Source organism: Monodelphis domestica, chromosome X (genome assembly GCF_027887165.1).
Source record: "Monodelphis domestica isolate mMonDom1 chromosome X, mMonDom1.pri, whole genome shotgun sequence".
In the NCBI taxonomy this organism is placed as follows: Eukaryota; Metazoa; Chordata; class Mammalia; order Didelphimorphia; family Didelphidae; genus Monodelphis; species Monodelphis domestica.
The window spans coordinates 69,420,007-69,443,900 of NC_077235.1; the positions used below are offsets into that span (position 1 = coordinate 69,420,007).

The following is a 23,894-nucleotide window of genomic DNA, read 5'->3' on the forward strand; positions in this document are numbered from 1 at the left end:
TGTAGTGTGTGGGTTGCAGTTTGGGCACTCGGTCTCTAAATCAAGCAATTGGGCATATAATCTTTAAAATCTAGAAAAAAAACAAATTTCAAATCTTCAATTAAACATCAAGATGAAAATATTAAAAACTAACAATATTGAAAATAAAAAATTAAATTAAAATTGGGAGCTGGTTTTCTATTGGTTCATTTGATTTCTAAAAAAGAGGAGCAAATTACCAGTCTCAAACATGAAAAGGGTGAATGCATAACCAATGAAGATGAAATTAAAGCAAATATTAGGAGTTATTTTGCTCATCTATATGTCAGTAATATTGACATTCTGAGTGAAATGGAAGAATATTTGCTCAAATATAAACTGTCCAAAAGAGGAAGTAAAATTTTCAAAGAACTCCAGCTTAGAAAAAGAAATTGTACAAGGAATAAATTAGTTCCCTAAGGAAAAAGAACCCCAGAACCAAATGGATTTTAAAATAAAATTTACCAAGATTTTAGGGAACAATTAATGCCTATGCCATATAAACTGGTAAAGAAGGAAACCTACAAAATTCCTCTTATAACACAGATATAGTACAGATGCTTAATGAAGGAGAACAAAAACAAAGAAAACTATAGACCAATTTCCTTAATGAATAGTGATGAAAAATTTTAAATAAAATACTAGCAAGTAGATTACAGTAGTATATCACAAAGATCATACTTTATGATCAGTGGGATTTATAGTAAAATGGAAGGCTGTTTCAACATTAGGAAAACAATCGGCATAACTGACCATATCAATGACAAAACTTAAAAATCATATGATTATCTTATTAAATGCAGGAAAAGCTTTTGATGAAATACAACACTCATTACAATTGAAAACACTGGAAAACATAGGCATTTCCTAAAAACAATAAGTAGTATTTATCTAAAACTACCAGCAAGCATTGTCTGTAATGGGGGTAAGCTAAAAGCCTTCCCTATAAGATCAGAGGCAAGGCAAGGATGCTTATTATCCCCACTATTTTCAATATTTTACCAGAAATTCTAGCTATAAAAATAAGAAAAGAAAAAAATGTAAGGAATTAGAATAGAAATTGAGGAAACAAAACTATAGTTTTGTAGATGATATGAATTCCATAGATTGGAGAACTTAAAGAATTCTATTGAAGCAACTAAAAAAACTAGTTGAAATAATTAACTTTAGTAAATGTACAAGTTATAAAAGAAAACCACATAAATCATCTGCATTTCTATATAATCTCAACAAAGTCCAAAAGCAAGAGATGAGAGAAATTCCATTTAAAACTACTGTAGACAATAGAAAATATTTTGGAGTCTACCTCCCAAGACAAACCTAGAAACTCAGACACAGTCACAAAACACTTTTCACCCAAAGACAGATCTGAACAGCTAGAAAAATATGAATTGCTCATGGGGAGGCTAAGCAGATATAATAAAAATGGGAATTCTACTGAAATTTACTTATCGATTCAGTGCCACTGCATTTCCACTATTGACAAATGGTCAAAGCATATGAACAGTTTGTCAAAGAAGAACTACAGAGTATTCACAACTACACAAGAAATGCTCCAATTCACTAATCTAGGAGGCCATTGATTAAAAACCAGAACCCACAAACTCCAGAATCTTGATGACAGCAATTTTGTGGCAGCCCAGAATCAGAAACAAAGTAGATGCTCATCATTTGGGAAATGGCTAAACAAAGTGTGGTACGTGAAGGGAATGGACTACTACTACTGCCTGGTAAGAAATGATAGGTGTGACGAGAACAGAAAAGCATGGAAGGGCTTTTGTTAACTGATGTAAAGTGAACTAAGCAGAGCCAAGAAAGCAGTGTACACACACAATATGGCAGGGGGCAGAGAGGAACCCTAATTATGGAAATGGAAATAATGACAAATCAAAATATGAAAAATATATGTAACAAAGAAGCAGCGAGGTGTTCTAGTGGCTAGAGAGCTAAGTCTAGGGACAGGAGGGTCCTGGGTTCAAACCTGGCCTCAGATACTTCCTAGCTGTGTGACCCTGGGCAAGTCACTTAAGCCCCCACTGCCTAGCCCTTAGAGCTCTTCTGCCTTGGAACCCATACATAGTATTGATCTCTAAGGTGGAAGGAAAAGGATTTCTTTGAAGAATGCGCAATGAAATATTAAAGATCAAGTGAGCCTTGAAAGAAAATGGGAGATAGCATCGTCTTCCCTTCCAGGAGGTGCCACCGATGGAGCACACTGTACACATTTTCTGAATGCACGGGTCGGTAGTTGTGGATTTCTTCCTTCATAAAACAACAAAAAAAATACTATTTCTCACATCGGATGATGGTCAAAGAGGAGGAAAGGGAGGGAGACATGGAATACTGAGGTGATATAAGAACAAGAAAACATCCATACTCATTTTTACAAGGGGTGAAAATCTCAATGGAGGTGGGAATGAAGAAAGGGTTTGGGTTAGGGTGCAGCAGCAGCAGCAGCTTCCAAACTATACTGCAAGTCAGTGATTGGGAAAACGATTGTTGTTGGGTAGTGTCTGGTTTTTCATGACCACGTCTGGATTTTCCAGGCAAAGACACTGCAGTAGTTTGCCTGTTGCTCCTCCAGAACATTTTACAGAGGGAGAACTGAGGCAAACAGGGTTCAGGGACTTGCCCAGGGTCACACATCAGGAAAGTGTCTGAAGTCAGGAAGCTGCATCTTCCTGACTTGAGGTTGCTCAAAGGGAGAGGCTGACCAATGGAAAATACGCAGAAGCAAACAATAAAATAAGTGCTCAATAAATGCCAAGACAACAATGGGAGGGGGCGAAGGAAGAGAGAGTGTTTGATGCAACAAAGAGGTAGGAAAAGTGAACAAAGTTTGCAGAAATTTGACAAGAAGTCGGCCCTTTATGCCATGCATTAAAGTGCCCACAGATCGAGGAATCGGATGGCCAGGGCAGAGTCATTAGCCAGTCAGAGGAGCGAGGAGGAAATGACTTTGCCCATGCATGGACGGGCCACTCCAGAAACAGGGACAGAGGGCCCCAGAAAAGAGAATGCCCAATTGTGCTGCTGTACAGTGGAAGTGCTTTGGGACAAACAAGGCCAAGGCAGCTAGAAGAGGAACACCCAAGTGAGGAAAAGCCTCTCTAGTGGCGTTCTCCAAGGAATGCTCCATGTGCAAGCAATCTAAGGAAGGGATCCCACTTCAGACATCAAGATCTGTTCTCCAGTAGGTGAAAGGCATGAGCAGGAGTTTTCAACAGCTACCAACTGTGGTGTGGCCAAAGCCCTGTCATTCCCCAGTAATGGCAAAGCCCAGGGACCCGAGGAGCCTGTCCTCTTCCAGGCTGTAAGTCACAGGGATGTGCATGTTAATGGCCAGGCCCCTCTTGCTGTGCCAAGAGAATGTACATGGAATTGCCCCTTTCTCGGGTACTGCTTGAATGCAGAACAAATATGCCAGTAAATGCCAAGGCATCAAGCAAAGGAGATGATGGAGACAAGGGCAGGGAAGGGTGGGCAGATTGTCTCCTCTCTCCCCTTGGCCCAGGCCAAGCCCAGGAGGGAGGAAGGAACAAAGGAGGAAAGGGAACCCCCTATCCCCCAGCCTTCAGACAGAGGACAGGTAGGCTTAGACAGGAGCAGCCCAGGCAGGAGGGGGCACAAACAGATAGAACTCTCACTTGCACACACACACAGATACACAGTTCCCAGACCTCCCCCAACGTGGTTCTACCTACACACACACACACCAGATGCTTAAAGGAAGCTATCAATGCCCCCCCCCCAACCTCCCCCTAGACCCCGGCCCTAAGATGAGCCAGTGGTGGAGGAGGTTCAGGAGAAGGTGGGTGGGGTAGAAGGGAAGAGGCCCTCTTGTCATCCACCCTCACAGAGGACCTTCAGGGATGGTTTGGGATGGAGAAGGGGGTAAAGGAGAGAAATGGAGGGATGCTGGTGGGGTAAGGAAGGGGATAGGAACAGGTGGACCAAGAAGCCCCTCCTGACTCCTGGGTCCATAGACTTAGTGTTTAGTGCAGCTCTTTGTACACAGTGAGTGCTTAATAAATGCTTTTCCTTTTATTCTTCATTCATTCATTCATTCGTTCATTTGGGGTGGTACAGAGCTCTCCTTGATATCTATCTATTCAAGGTGGGCTTGGGGCTGTGAAGTAATCAATAGCCTCCACCATTTTTCCTTTGGAAAAATCTAAAGCCAATATGTGAAAAACATCATGAAAACGCGTGGGCTGAGATTCTGAGAAGCTGCCGTTGCCATGGCAATCCTCTCCACAACTACCTTGCAGATTATAGGAACAGTGCCTGGTAATTTTCCTTTAGGATGTGCTCTGACTGCTTGAGCAGGTCTGTTAACTGTTTCAGGCACTGGTGGCAATTGACTTTCGAAGGCACCTGGGGGCTAGACAGGAGGTAGCGGGGGCCAGTCAAGTCAGTGCATCACCACCATCTTGTCCAACATCCCCCCAGAGACCCCGATGGAGACAGATCATGGCCTGAACCCCAGAGTCTTGGCAAGAACAGGACCCCCAAGACACCAGCCCTGCTTCTAGCCCAGCACCTACAGACATCATTCAGAGGAGAAATCATTGTGAAGACAGAGCCCCCCCCCCTTCCTTATCACTACCAGCAGCAACTGCTGACCCAGGGTCCCAATATGGCCCCAAACCCACAGGAGTCCTTGGAGGGGTAGCAGCATCCTGTACCCCAGCCATCCTGCTTCTTTCTAGCCCATCTCTCACAGCCATCACTTGGGCAAGCACCTCTTGTAGGGAAGGGGCCAGCTGGCTGCCACTCAGGGGGTAGGCGAGGCTGACTAGCTGAAGAAAGGAGGAATGGGAGCTGCCTGGTTCAGTTTATTTGGAAATTCTTCTAGTCAGGGTACTGGGGAGCTTCTGACATGGAGTCTAAAGCTCCCTTCCTGCAAGATCTACCCAGTACTCTGCTTGCTGCCCTCTGTTCATCTTATCATATATAGAATTTATTTTTGCTTTGCTATTTGTATGTTGATTCTTCTTTTAGATTGTGTGGTTATTAAGAAAAAGAATTCTCTTTTGCTTTTCCTATTCCTTTTAAGTGCCTGGCACTTGGTAGGCACTTAATAAATGGTGATTGACCTGAGACATGATAGCTTTCTTCATTCTCAGATGGCATGGCTTTTAGCCTCTTTCCCATCTTCTCCATCCTATCTGGACATTCTTCAGCTAACTCTACTCTTAGCTGACTCCCCCACTAATAAAGCCTCTTTTGGTGTGTATAAGGACATCAGAAGAGGCAAGTGAGGGTGTCTCTGGTAGAGTCTTTGCAACATTTGGGATCTCTAGAAGAGATCTATAAGCAGGTGGGAAGACACTTTCAATTCTCCTTCTCTTCTTCCTAGACTTGGCTGAATCAACATCTGACATATTTGTAAGAATAAGGAGGTTCTGGGGGGTATTTGCTTATGAAATCTCTGGAGCAAGATGGGCCCTAGAATGTGTCCCTGTTGGGAAATAGAAGACTAGTGATGGGAGGGACACAGAGTGAGGGGGTTTAAAATTTACCATGCTGTTCCACCATTACTGCAGATGGACATTACCTTGCTGAGATGTCTTCTTCTTTGTCCTATCAATTAGGGTATCATTGCTCTACCTGTGGTGCACAATTCCTTTATTTCTAGAGGTTTGGGCCATTATTAGAGTCTGGAGAAGAATTCTAATCTCCCATCTTGTTGTTCTCATAAACCTGAAGTTCCTCATGAATGAGGCACATCACCCTTCCTTAGGAATATTCCAGCATTTGGTCATTCAACAAACATTGAGGAAGCCTTGTCCACGAGCCAGGTATTGTCCTAAGTGGTGAGGATACAAAGAGGTATTATAATAGTCCCTTCCCAGACGGAGCTCACAATATAATGGGGAGGCAACATGCCAAAAAGTTTGTACACACATACTGTTGTTGTTCATCCTTCATTTTGAAGAGGACTAATGACATTATTGAGTGATGTCCTCACTTGTGCATGAATTAGATTGAAGTAAAGCAGAGTTGCACAAAGTTGTCAGCCTCAGTGTTTCTTCCAGAATCATTGAAGTTCAGTGGTAAGATAAAAATCAACATGACTAGTGATGGTCTGGGATGTAGTAATTGAGCATGGCATCTTCAGTGTCTCCAGGCATGCCACACTGCATGCTTCTGCCACCTTCATGGCCATTGGAACAAATTATTCTTATCTGCCTACGACACCAGGAAAGTTTTCATATGCTTGGAGTAGACATTGTCTTAACTATCCAACAGCTTGAAGCCTATTGGTCCCCCTCAACCTGGCTTAGACTATCTTAAGATGGCTGTATCAGGATGTGGCCAGTGCCCATGCTATGTCTTCTTGGAGCCACATGTATGGGTACCAAACATCAACAAGCTCTAACACCAGAGGTGGTAGTCCTCACTGAACACTTTATACACCCCACACAAGATATGTACTGGATATATATTTCAGAGGCAAAGCTCTAGGACTGAGACCATCTCAGTCTGGGAAACATTCTTGAAAAAAGTGGGATTTTAGTTAGGACTTGAAAGAAACAAGGGCAGCCAGGAAGCAGGGACAGGGAGTATTCAGTGAAAGAGATATTGCCAGGGAACATCCAGTGATAATGGCCAGAGTTGAGAGATGGAGAGCCTTGTGACAGGTACAGCCAGGAGGCCAGTGTCATTGGATCACAAAGTAAAAGAAGACTGGAAACGTAGGAGAGGATCTGGGAAGGACTTCAAGATATATTTTTATGTCTCTCTTACTGAGATGGTCATGGATAAGATCTCAGATATTCTTTCTGAAATTTCACATCCCAGACAAGTAGTCAAGAAGCCTTTTCTTGAAAGCCATTAGTGAGAGGGAACACACTATCTCCTTCGTCAGCTCATTCAACTTTGAGGATTAGGAGGATTTTCCTGCTATTGAAGTGAAATCTGTCCCTCTGCAACTCTCTGACCTCTCCTTGCTCCCCTTCACCCCTACTTTTACAAAATCTATCCAGTGGTTCTCTCCTGAATTCTCTGCTTTTCTTTCCACATCTCTGTCTCTCTGTCTGTCTGTCTTCCTCATCTTGTCAGTGTCCAGCTATTCAATTCTCCTCCCAGTCTAGGCTGAAAACTCTCTGATCTACATATACAAACCTTCGCTTTCTTGAGCTCCAGTTATGTATCTCCTGTTCAGCATCTCAGATGGGATGTTCCGGAAGTAACTCAGATTCCTTCATTATTTTATCCCTACACCCAGCCATATTTTGGGGAGAACAAAAGAGCAACAGCCTCAAAGGACATGAGCTTTGAGCTGTGTAGCACCAAACTGCTGATCTATAAAATACAACTCTGAAAAACTTAAGAACTCTGGTGAACACAAAGGCCAATCATGAGTCCAGTGGACTAAAGAGGAAGTATGCTATTGCCTCTTCACAATCAGTCAATCAATAAACATTTATGAAGCATCTACTATGTGCCAGTTACTGTGCCAAGTTCTGAGCATACAAAAAGAGGCAAAAGACAGTTCCCTCCCTCAAGAGCTTACAGTCTAGTGGAAGAGACAACATGCAAACAAATATATATATATATATATATATATATATATATATACACACATATACACACAGATAGTCAGCTATACACAGTATCAAAAGGAAATAAAAGAGGAAAGGCACTGGAATTAAGAGAAATTGGGGAAATCTGGTAGAAGGTGGGATTTGAGTTGGGAATATAGAAAGTTAATACTGAATTTAATCATTTTTATATGAAAACTTTCTTAAACCTTGAGTTTTGAAGGTCAGTCAGATTCTAAGATAAAGGAATTTACTCCCAGGTATCAAGGTATCTATCTCATTGAGCTAGTTTTTATTGGAGGCAGGATAAAGACCTGCTCCTTATTTTGTCTGTGGACAAGAACTCTCTTAGGTGGGAGGGATCAGCAAGCTCTGGCCACCATGTTAGACTACAGTGACCTAGGCATGCGGTGGGGACGAAAGGGCATATTGGCATCCTTAAAATTTGCATCTTCTTGTGATGAAGTAATGAGGGAGAATTTGGGATCTCTAAGTCTACCTCCTCAGTTGTTATTTACCAAGGAGAAATCTTGGGATGTCCAAAGCAGGGACTGAGTGGTGAGGTCATGGTGGTATATATTGGCCTGTTCAAGAGGTTCCCAGGATCTTTTGCTATGTACTTGTTTGCTGCTCATACCATTTTGCCCATTTTTAGCCTTGCTCATTCTCATTGGTGCCTGTTTGGATTTTGGAGTGAGCGTACTGGCCACTTTAGATTTTCTTGAACAGTCAATTATTAAATTATTTTAAAATTAAGAGATACAACCTGTCAAATTTTTTAATCATTACAGGAGTCAGAGGAAACCTTAGAACTCAGAGGACTTCTAAGCTGTCACAGTGAGCTGAGTAGGTAAATTGTTTGAGGCATGGAGGACAGTCAGAGAAAATGACCAGAGCTTAGAGATGGAGTGTCATGTTCATGGAACAGCCAGGAGGCTAGTGTCATGGAATTGCAGAGCACATGCCAATGAGTAAGGTGTAAGAAGACTAGAGAGGTAGGAAAGGACTAGGTGATTGATTCAAGGGCATTGAATGCTAAACAGAGCATTTTGTATTTGCTCCTGTGGACTACCTAAATTATGTCCCTGACAGTGAGCAAGTACTGATTCTAGTCTATTGTTATTTTCCCAAAACTTTCTCGTTGTCATTGGTTGGCATCCTGGTTGCAGTGTCCTTTTCTCACTGAGCAGAACCACATCTTGTACTTCTTACACATGTGACCAATATAAAGGACTAGACATGCTCTCACAACTCTACAACCTTTCAAAACTCTTCAAAATTGAGACTTTGTACCAAGAATCTTAGCTGAAGCATTTGTATGGTTCCCTCCCCAAGTGCTTAAAAAAATTCCTTTCTGACCTTCATGGATGTGAAAAAAGAATATATGTACAAATGAAAACCTGAAAAGAAACATTTGCATATTTTACCCCCTTTTAAAAAAATCAAGTAATGTTTCATGATAGAGTAAGTGTTTGGTTTTGTTTTTAGAAAAAATGTGTTCCTACAATAACAGTAAACAATAAGAATAATGATAACCATGGCAATAGGCTTGTACTCCTTGATTCTCTCCAATTCTCATGTTCTGTAATTCAGTAGCCTAGCTTTCATTCCTATCTTGGAATCCTAATATCAGGAAATATCTCCTTCAAATTGCTTGCAAAGGATTCTTGGCACCCAAGATGGGGAGGGGAGGACCTGTCTTGGAGGGAGGTCAATTCATTTTCCTTGGGTTTCTGATAGATTGAGAGGGGAACCTGGTCTGAGAGAAGTAGCTATCTGTCCAAAGGGCATCTCTGCTTCTAGAGTCTGAGGATGATGGCTCTTTGATGGCAAAATGTAGAGCATCGAACTAGACTAGACATCAATGGACCTGGCTCTGACCACTGGGTGACCTTGGGCAAACCAGGCTCCTTCGCTGGGCCTCTGCTGATCTGCTCTATAAAATGAAAAGCTTGCTACTAGATGATCTCAGAAACCTGTTTCATAGTCAAATATGAGGAACCATGTTACAGTGTAATTAATTGGGCGAGGGGATTACCATCAACTGGGGAATCACTAAACAAGTTGTGGTATAATATGATTGTGATGGAATAATACTGTGCCATAAGAAGCAATGATCAGGCTAATTAAAAAAAAACTTGGAAAGAAGTACATAGGCTAATGAACAGTGAAATAAGTAGATCCAAGAAGACATTAAACAAAACTCTAGAAGTAATACTGGAAGAAAAATTATGAATATTATCTCCAGAGAGAGAACTGAAAGATGAAAACATGAAAGACTTAATTTGTAAGAACATGGTCTCCCAGACGATATCTTCTGTGATGCAGGGGGGGGGGGGGGAGGGAAGGGCTGGGACACTTGTAGATGGCATTTATTATGTAGATATGAAGGAAAGTAAGATAAATATATGAGATTTTTTATGTAATTTATGTACAATCTCCTTTTTCTTTGTATATGGAAATGCTTGTTTTATTTGATTTTGTAAAAAATGGACTTAAAGAAAAAGGTAATTGGGAATTATCTAAGAAAATAAATCAAACTACAATAAAATATGAAAAACATTACATTTGAAAATGTAGATAATACATAGCCTTTAGGAATCTTTATACCCAGATTAGTGGTCCCTACTGTATAACTGACTAATGTTATTTAGTTTTGTTCAATTAGATATTTTAATTAGCTAGAATTGATAGATTTAATGGATGTAAAGAGAAAAGAAAAAAGATTAAGGGAATCAGGAAAACTTGGTTGAATACTTCTTTTATAACCTCACTAAAGGAAAAATTTATTGTTTAGGACGATAGCATTAGTCAGCCCACCAGTCCTAATCTTTGGTTGCCATGGTGACCAGTCCGTCTCCAAGGATACAACACATCCTGAATTGCCTGCACTCACGCTAGCTCTTTATCAGGCCTCTTTTATGACTCATATGTCAAGAGGAGGGGAGGGGGTATTATTCCTCATTTTTCTTTGGACTTATAGGTAGACATGGCCATAATCGCTATGAACAACAAAATATCAGAAGATATTTTAGGAAGTGTTTAGAAATATAGCATTAGCCAGCCCACCAGTACTGATCATTGGTTGTCATGGTGACTGATCCATCTCCAAAGATCCTAAAGTGATGCACTCATGCTAGCCCTTTATGTGGTCATCTGTCAAAAGGTGGGGAGGTGGTATTATTCTTCATCTTTCTCTGGACTCCCAGGTAGACATAGCCATAATTACTAGGTACTGCACAATATCAGGAGATATGCACATACTCTGTCTTACACACACACACACACACACACACACACACACACACACACACACACGTGTATCTACTAAGACAGACAGACAGATAGAAACACAGTGTCAGAGAGAATCCAGATGCAGATTGTATGGCTAAGAAGATGTGTAAATTAGCTGCTGTGCTAAGACCTGCAGCACAAGGAATAAACACGCCATCTGTCATTCCAGGAAAAGACTCTCAGATCAATTCTAGCCAGGTACCAGTAAGCCCTTCCCTAGCCCATATTCATGACTGAGCTATTTACACTGCCAAGGTAGCCTCTGACCTTTAGGGCCTGCTATCCATACCAATGTAAAGGGCTTTCAGGATGACAAAGACTTTTTACTAACCTCATCTCATCCTCACAAGACCCTGGTATAAGGGGGAGTCATTTAAAAATAATCCATTTCTTGTCACCATTTTTCAGATGAAGGAACTAAAGCCCAGAGGTCAGAAATGACCTGCCTTAGATCCTGAATCAGCACGCTCCTAGCCTCCAGAGACCATTCCAGAGACCTGGGGGACTTTATCCACTCACTTTTTAAATTCCTCTCCTGGGGCAGAGCTGTCCTAACTGAGAGTAAGCACGAAGTCTCCTGGTTCACTCAGTGGAACCAGCCTGAGATCAGGCCATGCCATCTTTCCTAGCCGTCATCCACCCAGGCCATAGTCTTGCCATCTGTCTTATGACTTTGAATATGAATGGGATGAATTGATTAACAAAATGAAAACAGAGAACAAAATAGATCAAAACCCCAAATCAGACAATATATTGTTTAGGAGAAACATAATTAAAAATGAGAGACACACATAGAATAAAAATAAAGGCCAGAGTAGAAGATACTATGCCACATCTGACAGAAAGAAAGTAGAGGTAGCAATCATGATCTCTGATAAAGTTAAAACTAAAATAGATATAACTGAAAAAGATAAACAGGGAAAACACATTATCAAAATATATCATAGATAATGAACCATTATCAATATTAAGCCTAATGCCATGGCATCCAACTTTTTAAAGGAAAAACTAAATGAGTTACAGATAGAAAGAGATAACAGAAAAACAGTAGTGGAGGATTTCAATGTTTCCCCCTTATAACTAGATAAATCCAACCAAAAAATAAATAAAAAGAAATCAAGGGGATAAGTAGAATCTTTGTTAAATATGATAGATATGGAGAGAACTGAACAGGAATAGAAAAGAGCATACTGTGCAGAGTGGAAATTGAGGGGATCTTGAAAATTCAAAGTACACTCTCTTTAAATACTATAATAAAATATTATGGGGGGACATCAGTTAAAAAATATATGTGTATATATATATATATATATATATATATATATATATATATATATATATATAGAGAGAGAGAGAGAGAGAGAGAGAGAGAGAGAGAGAGAGAGAGAATGGGGAGGGGCCTGTCTTAAGCCATTGACCTAAGACAAAATGTCTAAAAAATTCACCGAAAAATTCCTTATTTATAGGAAAATCCTGACACAATCAAGGTATTTTTTTTTACAAAAATTCACCTTATATTAGGGTACAAAAACATTATAGTTAAATGTAGAAAAGCAGAAATATTAAAAGTATCCATTTCAGTCTATAGTGATAAAATTATATAGAATAAGAATCCATGGAAACCCAAAGTAAAAACCATTTGGAGACTATATAACTTAATCCTAAAGAATGAGTGGATCAAAGAAGAAATCATAGAAGCAATAAATAATATCATTAAAGAGAATGATAATGAGACAAGAGGCCAAAACCTATGTGATACAGCAAAAGAAGTAATTAGAAGAAAATTTTTATCTCTGAATGCTTATATTAAGAAAATAGAGGGGAAAAGATCAATGAATTGGGAATGTAACTTAGACTAGAAAAAGAACAAATTTAAAATCTCCAACTAAACACCAAATTAGAAATCCTAAAAATTAAGGGTGAGATCAATGAAATTGAATATAAGAAAACTATTGAGTTACTAAATAACTGAGAGTTGGTTTTATGAAAAAAAATCAACAAAATATATAAATCATTGGTTAATATGATTTTTAAAAAGAGAAAAGAAAACCAAATCACTAACATTAATATTGAAAGGGTGACTATACCACCAGTGAAGATGAACTTAAAGCAATTATTAGGAGTTATTTTGCTCAATTATATGTAAACAAATTTAGCAATGTAAGTGAAATGGAAGAATACTTACAAAGAAATCTGCCCAGACTATCAGAGGAGGAAATAGAATATTTTCTATTTTAGAAATCTATTTTAGAAAAAGAAATTGAACAGGCCATAATGAACTCCCTAAAAAAAAGCATCAGGACCAGATGGATTTACAAGTGAATTCTACCGAACATTTAACGAACAACTAATCTCAGTGCTATACAAATTATTTGACAAAATAAGTAATGAAGGAGTTTTACCAAACTCTTTTTATGAAACAAATATTGTACTGATACCTAAATTAGGAAGATCAAAAACAGAGAAAGAAAACTATAGACCAATTTCATTAATTAATCATTAATCAATATAGATGCAAAAATCCCAAATAAAATGCCAGCTAGGAGATTATAACAGTCTATTATAAAAATTACACATTGTTACCAAAGAGGATTTATTCCAAGAATGCAAGGATGGTTTAATATAAGGAAAACTATCAACATAATTGATTATATTGGTGACAAAAGCAACAAAAACCATATCACTATATCAACAGATGTAGAAAAAGCCTTTGACAAAATACAGTACTTATTCCTGTTAAAAAACACTGGAAAATATAGGTATAAATGAAGTTTTTCTTAAAATAATAAACAGCATCTATCTAGAACCATCAATGAATATTATTTGTATCAAGGATAAACTAGAAGCCTTCCCAGTAAAATCAGAAGTGAAACAAATATGTCCATTTTCACCAGTACTTTAACATAGTAGTAGAAATGCTGGTAATAGCAATAAGAAAAGAAAAAGAAATTGAAGGAATTAGAATAGGTAAAGCAGTAATAAAACTAACTCTTTTTGCAGATGACATGATGGGTAGCATATGTAGAAAATCCTAGTGATTCAAATAAAAATTTAGTTGAAACTATCAATACATTTAGCAAAGTAAAAGGATATAAAATAAATCCACATAAATCATCAGCATTTTTATCAATTACAAGCAAAGTGCTGTGAGAAGAAATAGTTACCTCATTTAAAATAACCACAGATAGAATAAAATACCTGGAGGAATACCTGCCAAAACAAACCCAGGAACTACATGAACATAAATATAAAATACTTTGTACACAAATAAAGTCAGATCTAAATAATTGGAGAAATATTAATTGTTCATAGATGGGCAGAACTAATTTAACTAAAATGACAACCCTACCCAAATTAATCTACTTATTATTTAATGCAACTCAATTAAATTACCAAAAAATTATCCTATTGGGCTAGAAAAATAATAACAAAGTCATTTGAAAGAACAAAAGATCAAGAATATCAAAAGTATTAATAAAAATGTAATGGATTTATCAGTATCAGATTTTAAACTGCATTCTAAAATAGTAATTAATAAAACTATCTGGTATTGACTAAGAAATGTAACAGGACAGATATATCAAACAGTAGTAAAATACTGTGGTAATGTTGTATTATATAGATCCAGGCTAGTAGGATTAGAAATCACTATTTGGTAAAAACTGTTGGGACAACTAAAAAGTAGTTTGGCAGAAACTAGGTATAAACAAATACTTTAAGCCATTAACTAAGATAAGATCAAAATGGATTTATGATCTAGACATAAAAGGCATATAAACAAATTGGGAGAACAGGGAACATATTACCTATCAAATTTATGCATAGGAAAGGAATTTATGAGTTAACAAGAGATGGAGAGCATTGTGAGATGGAAAATGGATAATTTTGAGTATGTGAACTGAAAAGTTTTTGTACAAGTAAAACAAATGTTGACTAGCTTAGAAGGAAAGCAGAAAGTTGGGGGAAATTCCTTTGGACAGAGGTCTCATATCTAAAATAAATGAATAACGTCAAATTTATGGGAATAAAAGTAATCCCCCAACTGGCAAATGGGCAAAAGATATAATCATACAGTTTTTTGATGAAGAAATCAAAGTCATAAAAAGATATGTGAAAAATTGCTCTAAATCACAACTGATTAAGGAAATGCAAACCAAAACAATTCTGAGGTATCATCTCACACTCATCAGATTGGCTAAAATGACAAATGTGGAAGGGGATGTAGAAAATGTGGAAACATTGATACACTGTTATGGGGAGCTGTGAACTAAGACTGTATGCCCTTAGAATCCAGCAATGTCATTGCTGGGCCTATTTCCCAAGGAGGTCAAAGAAAAAAGAAAAGAAGCTCTATGTTCCAAAATATTTATGATAGCTCTCTTGGTGGTGGCAAAGAACTGGAAATTAAGGAGCTGTCCATCAACTGGGCAATGACTAAACAAATAGTGGCATATGATTGTGATGTGATACTGTAAAAGTTAAATTAGTTTCTAGTAAGAAAAGTATTATAGTTTATGAGGTTTATTAAGATTATTAGAAATCAAGGATACTAAATAATAAACAACATTTGTGCCCATGGCTGATTATCCAATTCAGAACCCCCTCACTTAGCTTACTTACTAGACCATTACAAAATGGAAGAAACCCTGTGGGAGGCAGAGAGCCAGTTAAATACTAATTGTGATCTTGCCCACGTGGACTCAGGTGAGATTATAGGGAATTCTGGGAAATACCAAGGACTTCTAGGGATTGAAGTCTGGGGTTCAAATCTCCATTTTTACAAAACCCCCCTGTGATCATATTGGGAAACCAGTTTTCCCAAAAGGATCATGGGAACATAATCAACTTAAAGATTGCAATAATATGTGGGTAAAAGGAAAAGAGAACAAAACCAATGATTGCTAGGCACATTGACAAAAAGCCAGTTAGGGGGCAGTCCCCTTTGGCATGAGAGTATACATGCAAGGAAATGTTCAATCAACCACACCCAAAGTTCATTCTTCATCTTCTCATGCAGATTGTGGTCTGGAAGCATCTTCATGGTGTCTTCTCCAAACAGTTCAGTTTTTCGATTTGGAGAGGTAGCATGTTTCTTAACCTAAAATTACTCACTCAAGGAACTTAAACTTTGCAATTTAAAATAATAATAATTAGACACCCCCCACCCCCGAAGAGGGTGATTGAAAAACACAGGGATTTTGCATGGCTGAGGTATGAGGTATATGAATCAATTGGCATAAGAAATAAAAAACATCAAAAAAATCCAAATAAAAAAGATAATTTCTGGATGAAATATAGACTATCAAAGTCTTATGTGTAAAAATTCCAAGTAAAGGAAAAATAAATCTACAACAGGTCCTTGAATCAGGGCCCAATTAAAATTATATAAGCATTTATCCAGTCAGTAGCCAGGACAACAGGAACTTGCCACATTATGAAAGACAGAAAAGGGACTAGATTATAGGAGCCAGGTAGAAGCCAAATTTGAGATACTTGTCTGTAAGTATTTTCACAGAGTGTGGATACTCTCTCTGTTTCTCCCCCCCTCTCCCTCTCTCTCTCTCCCTTTCTCCCTCCCTCCCTCTCTCTCTCTCTCTCCCTTTCTCCCTCCCTCTCTCTCTCTCTCTCTCTCTCTCTCTCTCTCTCTCTCTCTCTCTCTCTCTCTCTCTCTCTCTCTCTCTCCCTCTCTACCCCCACTCACTCTCTCTCTCCCTCTCTCCTCCTTTCTCTCTCTCTCCCTTTCTCTCTCTCCCTCTCTCTCTCCCTCTCCATCTTTCTCTTTATCTCTCTCCCTCTCCCTCTCTTTCTCCCCCTCTCTGTTTCTGTCTCTCCCTCTCCCCTGTTATTTTTCTCTGTCTCTGTGTCCCTCCCTTTCTCTCTCTCTTTCTCCCTCTCTCTCCCTCTCCCCCTCTCTCTTCCTCTCTCTCCCTTCCCCTCTCTCCCTTTCTCCCTCTGTCTCCCTCTTCTTCTTCTTCTCTCTCTTACTCTCCCTCTCCCCCTTATCTCCTTCTCTCCCCCCTCTCTCCCTCTCCCTCTGTGTCCCTACTCCTCTCTCTCTTTCTCCCTCTCTCTCCCTCTTTCCCCCTCTCTCCCTCTCTCTTCCTTACCCTCTCTCTTTCTCCCTCTTTTCCCTCTTCTCTCCCTCTCTCTCTGTCTCTCTCTCACTCCCCCTCTCTCTTTATCTCTCTATCTTCCCCCTGATATTTTTCTCTGTCTCTGTGTCCCTCCTTTTCTCTCTCTCTCTCTCCCCCTTGCCTTCTCCCTTTTTTTCTCTTTTCTTTCCCTTTCCCATTCTGTTCATTTTCCTTCCTTCTACTTTGTTATCCTCACATGGGTATCTAAGGAGTTAATGCAGTTGCCAGTGTCAGCTGAAGCTCTTCGAATTCTGAATGTACAGTTTGGGATGTGCAGTTTCACCACTGACGCTTGCGTGGGGTTGCATAAACTCCCAGTTGGGAAAGTAAAGTTGAATCAGCACTTGCAGCTTGGCAGCTGAGTTTACATGATGTCCCTGTTTGGGTAGTGATTTCTTACAGGTTAAACCCTAAAATTCCGAACTTTGGCCGGAAGTGTTTCCATCTGCCTTAATCTCCATGTCTCTGTTGCATTTGAACTCTGCCTTTCTCTCTCCCTTCACAAATCTGCATAGCCAAGCTTTATGCGCTTTAGATCAACATCCCTCTTTCTCCTGCACTCACAGACAAACTACCTCTTCACCTTCTCTGATTCCCTTTGGCCATCAAAAAACTAAATACTCCATTTGGTCCCCTGCTAATGCTAATGGATGACTACCAAGACTCCCCAGTTACCGATCGCGCCCCGGAGACACAGCATCTTCCTCAGAGGGCCCATCACTTAGGATGTCCCAGAACAGTCACCAAATTGGAGCCAGTGTTTGCCACATGTTGGCCATTTTTGCAGGCCTGCCTGCTCCTTGGCTGCTGTTGGCAGCCTCTATGTGTGTCCAGATCAATAGTTCATCCCACTATCTACTAGGCAACATCTCGGGGCCCCAAAGGTCATGTGACGTAACTTGTCAATTCCATTTGGTCATTCCGGCATGGCATGTTTGCAGAAAGGTTCCTGGGGCTTCAAATAAGCTGTCCCCTTGCACAGGGCTGGCAACTGGACTTGCTTCAAACCTGGGACGCAGATCACTACAGTATACTCATCTTTACGTTTAGGCCACAGTGGCGGCCAGCTGTTTGGAGCCATACTTCTTCACTACTCTGCTATTTCAGTCCCTAAGTATATGGCTGACACTTCTTTCTTCTTCCAGGGTGCAAGGAAGGGGGGCTGCCTGGCCGCATTAGGTTTTTAGTACTTAACAGCCTTGTGTCTCATCCTTCTTCAACAAGTGAGACCACTGCCAGTGAAAAGTTGGCACCTATCAAAACCTTCCAAATGATTCTCAGTGGATTGTAGTTGCAACTCCACAACTTTCCAATAACTTCCTTTAGCAATCTTTCAGTGTCCCCTTGAATTTCAAATTTGAATTTCAAAGCATTTTGCTCTCACTCCTTCAAACCTCTGTTGAAAGCACAATCAAACCTCCAGTTTAGTTTCTTTTACCTCAGAACATCGCCACATAACTGATTCAGTTCCACTGATGTTATTCTGATTGACCATTTCTTGTATCTATTTGGCACTAGAATGCAGACCTAGTATTTACTTCTCCATTGCCCCTATTTCTCCTGGCTTCCCCTTCTTTGCCATTATTGCAAACAGAGGAAAGGTATTCTATTTAATTGCATGTAATCTTCATATCAAGTCCTACTTGATTTCTCAGCTGGTCAAATGCTCCTTGTTAATTGCGTATAGTTTGCATATCGGATATACGTAACCTATTTAGATGAACAACTTAATTTTCTTTACAGTACAAATGCATACATATTCTGTCTTCATTTCTAACAAATTGTGTCTGAATTGTGTAATTGAAAATCTGTCACCCTAAAAACTACATTTCCCCAGAGCCCACTATCTTCCTGAAGTTCTGTACTTCCTGTAGACAGGGGATAAATTGAGTGGACATTCCTGCTCAGGCTCTTTTGGCAAGAAAAGTGGGAAATAGTTCAAAAAGGAAATAACAGCATGATGGCCAGAATCTTCCACTTAGAAAAAGAAGCCCAGAAAGCAAATGAAATGATAAGCAAATTGAAGACCAGAAATGAACTGCTGCAAGACAAGAAAAGCAGGATAGAAAAAACTGAAAAGGAAAATTGAAAGATCTTAGCTGAAAACCAGTCATTGAAAACTAGAATAGGGCAAGTAGAAGCCAATAATCTCACAAGACAATAAGAATTAATAAAGCAAAGTCCAAAGAATGACAAAATAGAAGGAACCATGATATACCTCACTGAGAAAATGACTGATATGGAAAACCAATTTAGAAGAGACAATTTGAGAATCATAGGCCTATTTGAAAACCTGGAAACCAACAGAATCCTTACATCACATTACAAGACATTATCCAAGAAAACTGCCATGATGTTTTTGAACAAGAGGGCAAAACAGACATTGAAAGAGTTCATAGAACACCCTCTACACTAAACCCCCCCAAAACAACTCCCAGAAATGGAATTGCCAAATTCGAGAGCTTCCAAGCTAAGGAGAAAATATTATAAGAAGCCAGAAAGAGAGAATTCAGATATCAAGATGCACCAGTGAGGATGACACAGGATCTGGCAGCTTCCACACTAAAAGTCAGCAAGGCTTTAAATATGCTATTCTGAAAGGTAATAGAATTGGGTCTACAACCAAGGATCACCTACCCATTAAAATGGACTTTATAGTTGCAGGGGAAAGTATGAGCATTCCAAAACAGAAGATTTCCAAATACTCATAAAAGAAATCATAAAGGAAAGACCAGAACTAAATGGAAAATTTGATATACAATTACAAAAACCATGAGAAACATGAAAAGGTAAATAAGAAAGAGGGGGAAAATTTTTTAAGAGCTTCAATAAAGTCAAATTATTTATATTTCTATGTGGAAAAATGTTAGTTGCAACGCTCAAAAATTGTATTCACTATTATAGTAGGAAGAAGAATTATTCATAGGTAGAGAGTGGGGTACTAAGTGCTTTAAGATGATATGCAAAAAAGAAAAGGTGGGGACTAGAAGATGGCACGAAGAGAAACTGGAAAGAATAAGAACATTAGGATAATCTATACCACACAAAGAGGCACAAGGGAGTAGGAGGGGAAGAACATTATTATAAGAAGGAGAGGAAGGGAGTCCTAATAAGTAATACTCAAATCTTACTCTCAGTGGAATCAGTTCTGAGAGGGAAGAGTATCTAGATCCATTGGGGCATTGAATTCTATCTTACACTATAGGGAATTTGAGAGGGAAAAACTAAGGGGGGGAGTGAGGCAGGGAGTACAAAAAGGGAGGGAAAGAGAGGGGTAGGGTATTTAATAGACCCTAAAAAAGAATAAAAAAGGAGGGGGCAGAAAAGTAAGTAAAATAAGGGTGGGGATTAGGGGGATTGATTAAAAGCAAACCACTGGTATAAAAGGAAATAGCAAAAGAAGAAAGGACAAGATTCAAGGAAAGAAAATAAAAATGTTGGAGAATACACAGGTGGTAATAACTTTGTATGTGAATGGGATGAACTCCCAAGTACCAGCCCAAATAAATCCAGTGGTGGTGGGCAGTTAGGACAGCTAGATGGTTCAGTGGATAGAGTACCAGACCTGGAGACTGTAGGTCCTAGATTCAAATTTGCCCTCAGATGCTGCCTAGCTAAGTGAACCTGGGCAAGTCACCTAATCCTCATGACCCAGTGCTTATGGTTCTTCTGCCAGGAACCATGCTAAGTTCTTTATAGGTATTATGTGGATGTAGATGCTCTTATTTACATTATTTTATAGATTAGGAAACTGAGGCTTACTAGTGTCTTAGACCAGATTTGAATTCAGGTATGCCTGACTCCAGACCCAGTCCAAGAGGGAGAGAGAAAAATGAGGGCACAAATCTGTACATCCTATTCCAAGAAATCCTAAAATAAAACTCTTCAGATCTGTTTGAACCAGAAGGCAAAGTGGAAAGACAAAGCAGTCACCTCCTGATAGAAACCCCAAATGGAAAGTCCCAGGCACATCAGAGCCCAAACCCAGGAATCCCAGGTTGTGGAGAAAGTCCAAACTCTTTAGGGCCTTTCAAAATCTGGCTTCCACCCATTTGCTCCTTCTCACCTGTGAGATTTAAAATGGTTGAGGTCTTAAACTGTAATGATTAAAATAGTGGAAGATATAAATTGTGTTAGATATAAGAGAGGGTGAGTAAATTTTACCTCAGAAATATGTTTCACTACAGTGTCTTGGGTTTAAAATCAAATATAAGGTGGTCGACAGGGAAATATTCCTAATTATTCAAATACCCAAGTCAATTGGGTTTTATAGAGATTTTAATTAACAATACAATGAGTAATCAAAGAGAGAGAGAGAGAGAGAGAGAGAGAGAGAGAGAGTAAGAAAGGAATAAGTATGAAGGGCCTCAAGCCAATATGGCCTAGACCTGAGTCTTAAAAGAGAAATCAGTCAGTTTTTTAACACTCACCACAAGGTCTGACTAAACAAGGATACTAGTGACACCAGGCCAGTGTCCTTCCTCAAAGAGTCTTCCAGCCAGAGATTGTTTCAAAGGGCCTCTCTCAAGAGCCTCCAGAGCTCATACCTCAGAGGGACAGAGCCCCTCAGAGGAGCCGAGGAGCTCTCCTTCAGAATGAGATTTCCTCCAAGAGCAATTCTCCTCAAAGAGATCTATCTCCAAGGAAAGAGCCCTCAAGCATCAGTCCTCAAGGAAATGAGTCTCTCAGAATGAGATCCTCCAGAATGAGAATCAGAAATCGAGATCCCTGAATGAGATCCAAGCTCTTATTTTTAAGGGCAAAATTTCCTCTGTCACCTCCCCTAAGTCCTTACATCTACTAATCACTGTAGATGTTTCTAAAGGACCACCCATTTTGAATTCACAGCTGAGTAGTTTTAATCTCTTTAGTAAGTCAGGAAAAAATGCTGCTGTGTCGACAAATTTAATTAGAAAAAAACCTCTGAATAAGTTATTACCCTTTTAGGTTTAAGTAGTTTACAAGTTGTCCCACCTTTATAGGTACTTAGTATCCCATTGTATCAATTCTAAAACAGTCATGACTCAAAGAACTTCCTATCCCTTCCATAAGCATGGATCAAAGTACTTTCATTGTTTAGCAAGCAGTTTTCTGTCCTAAAGCAGTCTTAAGTAGGGTGGAGCAGGGACACTCACATAGCTAGGAGCTAGGAGCAGGGACACTCCCATACCTAGAAGCTAGGAGAACTCAAGTAGAGTTTCTCACTATCTGCTAGGGAATTTTTTTAAGTAGAAGATTCCCCAATGGGGGAAACCCCTAACATTCATAAATCTGAGAAATTTTAAGGTTTACACACCTCCCTGGTCTCCTCAGTAGATTCTCCTTGCACCAGCCAAGATGCACTCTCTGTAGTCCTCAAATATGGCCCACCTTGAGACAGTGCAAGAGGTGTGAAGACCTGGGGTGGAGTTGGGGCTATAGAAGCCAGAGCAAGCTGGGCACCTCACAGGAGAATGGTCCTCCCTGAGTCATCTGCCCATCCTTCATTCAGGGCTAACAAGGACACTGCCCTCTCTCCCCACAGCCTCAGGTTCTCTGTCTTCTGCCTGGCCTGGTAGGCTCCCCTCTTGTCTTCTGGATTCCTCCCAGCATCTCTCCTGTGCAATTGGACCCACAACCTCATCCCATCAAAGACTAACCTGTGGCTGCTGCGTCCTCTTCTGATAGTAACTTTAATGGCCAGCTGGGCCCCTCCTGGCAATCCTTGGAGTCTCCAGAACTTAAGGGAGAAACATCCTTCAGCAGCTCCTCCCTGTCCCATGTGCCAGTCAACTCCTTCTTTCCTTTTCTTTCTTTTAAACCCTTCCCTTCTGTCTTAGAATCAATACTGTGGAGCAGTTCCAAGGCAGAAGAGAGATAAGGGCTAAGTGATGGAGGTTATAAATGACTTGTCCAGGAAGCATCTGAAGCCATATTTGAACCCAGAACTCCTGTCTCGGGGCCTGGCTGCCCACACCCCCAATCCCTTCTTAAGGGCCCTCCCTGAAGGAGACACTCAAAGGGTCAAGTGAGAAACAATGTGGGACCTAGCAGGGCCCAGAACCTGATCTCCACCTTTTGGAACCTGCCATTCTAAAGGCCTCTTTCCCTCTGAATCTGTTAGGACTTCCCCTTCCTGCCTGGAGGCCACATCCTAAGGCTCTTCCCCTTTGGGGCCCAAGTTTTTTCCTCTTTGAAACAAGGGAAGATGGCCTTGGAGCTCCCTTTCCACTGGGAGGATGTCACCCCCTGATTCCATAGTCCAGGGGAAAGGATTATTCCTGATGGACAAGGGGTAGGAGTTAGGGAGGGATTCCTGGAGGAGGTGACCTTTGACCTGGGACTCCATAGAGGATTTGGTGAGGCAGAGATGGAGTGGGTCACAGGGTGAGCAAGTGTACATCTAGTGTGTTCAAGGCAAGCCTGTGCTGGAAGACCAGGGATGAGGGGAGCCCTGGTGACAAAGAGGACACTAGATTCCCTCTGTGGTCAAGGAGATGGCAGGGAGAGGAGTTAATTCACTCACTTACCCAGTGTCCTCTTTGGAGAGTGCAGTACCAAGTGTGGCCAGCCTCACCTGGCTGAGAATGTGGTTTGTTTGGGCCCCATTGTCATAGCAACCAGGGAATGTTCCATGAGAAAGGTAGTGACCTCACAGAAGCTGGTCTTAACCCCGCCTTCCTGAAGCTCAGGGCAGAACAGAGCCAGCCAAGAGAGAACTTGGAGGCAGGGGAAGGCCAGAGTTGGACCAAAGTCCAAAGGCAAACCTTGTCGGAGCTCTGACTACAACAAAGTGACTGTCCTGGTGATTGTCCTCCTTAGCACTCATCGAGAAGGTTGGGGAGGGAGCAAGAAGGGAGGCTTAGTGGGGAAAGGGGCCCACTGAGCCTCCACTCAGCTTTTAAAGGAATAGACTGCC

At 40.3% G+C, this 23,894-nt stretch overlaps 1 long non-coding RNA gene across 1 annotated transcript in view; it reads right to left on the reverse strand.

Moving 5' to 3' along the window:
* LOC103101779 (uncharacterized) overlaps nucleotides 1-23,561 on the reverse strand; it is an 86,925-nt gene extending 63,364 nt beyond the window's left edge. The window contains exon 1 of the long non-coding RNA XR_001625436.2: nucleotides 23,506-23,561. This is a non-coding gene — a long non-coding RNA (uncharacterized LOC103101779). The remainder of the gene's footprint in view (nucleotides 1-23,505) is intronic.
* Between the last annotated feature and the right edge of the window lie 333 nt (nucleotides 23,562-23,894).